This window comes from Frankliniella occidentalis, unplaced genomic scaffold, assembly GCF_000697945.3.
Source record: "Frankliniella occidentalis isolate FOCC.00 unplaced genomic scaffold, Focc_3.1 Scaffold124, whole genome shotgun sequence".
Classification (NCBI taxonomy): Eukaryota; Metazoa; Arthropoda; class Insecta; order Thysanoptera; family Thripidae; genus Frankliniella; species Frankliniella occidentalis.
In genome coordinates this window covers 702,595-705,625 of record NW_026267251.1, presented here as the reverse complement: position 1 = coordinate 705,625, position 3,031 = coordinate 702,595, and positions in this window count along the sequence as shown.

Here is a 3,031-nt window from a genome sequence, read left to right as displayed (position 1 = left end):
CCCCCCCCCCTCTTGGTCATTTCCGAGAGTAGCGCACCGCGACTCTCTCGGAACGTGCACAGCTGAACACTTGCACAGCCGAGTGCAACTTTCGTCCCCCGGGTGCCCTTCAACCTGATTTGCCATTCCGGGCAAGGCAGCCCCACCTGCGGCCTGTGGCTGGGGCGCGGCGGGGCGCGGCGCCGTGCCGGAGAACGGGCGGCGCGCTCCGGATGGGAAGTGTCATAACGACCTTGGCGCGCCGTGGCTGTATGCCGGGGCTCCGCCCGGGCCGGGGAGCCGGGGAGAGCAGGAGCACCGACCCCCCGTGGTGATGGGGGAGGATGGTTATGATGTGGTGTGTGATTATGGTGATATGGCGCGCCGAGATTTATGCGCTATGATAATGTAACGGCCTCGACGGATATGGTCTTTATATACTGATAATGGCCTATCTTTTATAGAAACTAAAATTTGCAGACGTTATTGTTGGCGCGTCGTGTGGTTTCGTAATTTGCTGTGCTGTTTTATCTGTTGTTGTTGTTTGTTTTTTTAAGAAAAGCTTTTGGTTCAATATTTTGCAGTGCTGATGACGCCGACATTATGACGTCCCGCTTTATCTCGTGCATGACTTTTATGGTGATGAGCAAACAGTCACGACTGTGTGTGCCCCTCGTATCTGGGCGCTGCACTGACTGCGCTACTGCGCTGCAACAACTCCAAACACGGCCGCTGCCTCGCTCAAGTCGGCCCGATCCGCTCCGTGCAAGTTTACAGCTCGCTCTGCTGTACTGCAAGCCCCCCCCCCCTCCTCTCATCTCTCCTCTTCCCCTCTATCTCTCCCCCTGTTACTATTTTCTCGCCCTTCTCTCTCTTTCTCTCCCTCTCGCTCGCTCGCTTCCTTTCTCTCTTTCTCTTTGTATTCTGCCGCGGTATGAAGTCAGAGAGTTATGCTCCCGCTTTTGTTATCACTGTGTCTGTCACCGCCGCATCCATTCCCTCTCACTCCGCTCTCCTCCCTTGCCTCTCTCATCCCTATCCCCCCCCCCTCTCTGTCTCTCTCTCTCACTCTCACTGACTCTCTTTTTTCCCACCCCCACCCACAAGGCGCTTGCTGGCGACACAGCGCTAAACATTTTATGCCCCTCCCCCCTCTCCCTCCTTATCCCCCGTGTACCAGAGCGGGTACCGAATGGGCGGCCCGTTCCTCACATGTCCTCCCACGACACACGCACACACTCACACATCCCCCCTCCTCTCTCTCTCCCCCCCCATGTGTGACTTGTTGCTCTCACTCACACGGAAGAGGGGAGGGGGGCGGCTGCTGGGGGGCTGCTCGCACGCTTCCCCCCCTCTCCAGTGTGGTTCTTATTTTGTCCGAGAGGCGGTGGCGCTCCGCACATAATGGAGTGGGCGTGTGAGTCGGGCGGGACTTGTAAATTGTTAATGAGTTAACGTCCTGTGAGTGCAAGTGCAGGGCCCCGGAGGTGAGCCGGGCCCCGTGGGGCTGGCGAAAGGGCATTAGCTTGGTCGCAGGCAGAGGAGACTGCGCCCCTACTCCCCCACCCCCTTCGCCCTCCTAAAATAAAGTACTGAAAATTCCTGGTGCTAATTGTTACAATGTTATTAATCATCGATAAACAGCCCCGTTCTACCAAAAACACTAAAAGCTAGCAAATTTCAAAATTATTTCTACCAACACGGAAATTTTCCATGTTAAATGAAGGCTATTTTAGAAAATGCATATTTTGTTCTTAAAAACTTTTATCTCTATAGAGCAACGCACGGTTTACTTGCACAAAACATCCAAAGAGGAAAGTCGGCCCTCGTTTCCTACAGAAACGATCCGCAGCGAAGCATTTCACGTCTTGGGGATTAAAAGTGACGCGTCGGGGGCGCCACGCGAGCGGTTCCGCGCGCGCTGCTGCTGCGCCTTGACAGCCGGAGCCCGGGTCCTTGCGCTTGATTACGTTTCGTACAAAACCTGCCCTGCTGTGGGGGGGGGGGGGGGGGGGGGCGCTCCGGCCCGCGAGATGACGGGTGCCTTTGTTTCATTACTATAACTGCTGTGCGACCTGTCCGCGCTGGAGTGCTGTGTCCACTCGGCGCCCGCCGTGTCGGTGGGTGTGGGGGTCCCGTCGGCTGGTCGGCTGGCTGGCTGGCGGCGCCCTCCGCCCCGCGGTCACCGTCACCACGTCCTCCCCCCAAAACGGGGCGGATAAGGTGTGCACCGGACACACGGCCGGACTTCCTACTCGGTACACAACTCAACGTCTCGGGGACAAAATCCGCAAGGTATGGGAGGAGGTCCTGCACCCTGCGACCTCTGTGCCTGAGCAAATGGCGCCCGGGAGGACACGGCGGGGGCGGGTAGGAGGCGGGGGCTTCGCACTGGCGGCGGCGGCGGCGGGGGGTCCCCTGGGACTTCTGGGTATGACAACATGGTTTTATTTTCCCGGACAACACGGCGGAGACGACGACCTGCACCCCCTGGGGGCAGCGCGGACTCTAGGCCCTCATGTGCCCGGTGGGCCGGTGCGTGGCCGCCTCAGCCTCTTCCTCAGACCAGACCAGGTAGACCAGCCCGGACCCAGCCCCAGCCCGCTCCCTAAACAACCTTGTCCTTGTCGCAAGGAAGCGCCCCCGAGCGCCGTAAATTACGAAATGGGAGTGAGAGAGAGAGGGGAGGGTGAGGGGGTCTAGGATGAAAAATTTACGGCCAATACTTGGCCTGCGGCGTAAAGTTTACAGTAAAAGTGTCAGGGCGGTGAAGAGACGCGCGCCGCCGCGGCGAGGTTCGCGGCAATCGCCTTACGCCTCCTCGTGCCGTGCTCAGTAAAATGAAAAACCAGAAACCGGTTAAAAACTCGCTGGAATCTAGGGGTAAAATAATCTGTTTCGCAGGAACCCGGAAACCGGATTTTCCTAACCAGAAATCGGTGTGTTCCTACCGTTTTCTGCATTCTGGTTCCCAGTTATTGGTTCTTGGATACCGGAAAACGGAAACTGGCTACCGGAAAACGAGGTAATCAAACCGATTTTCGAACAAAAA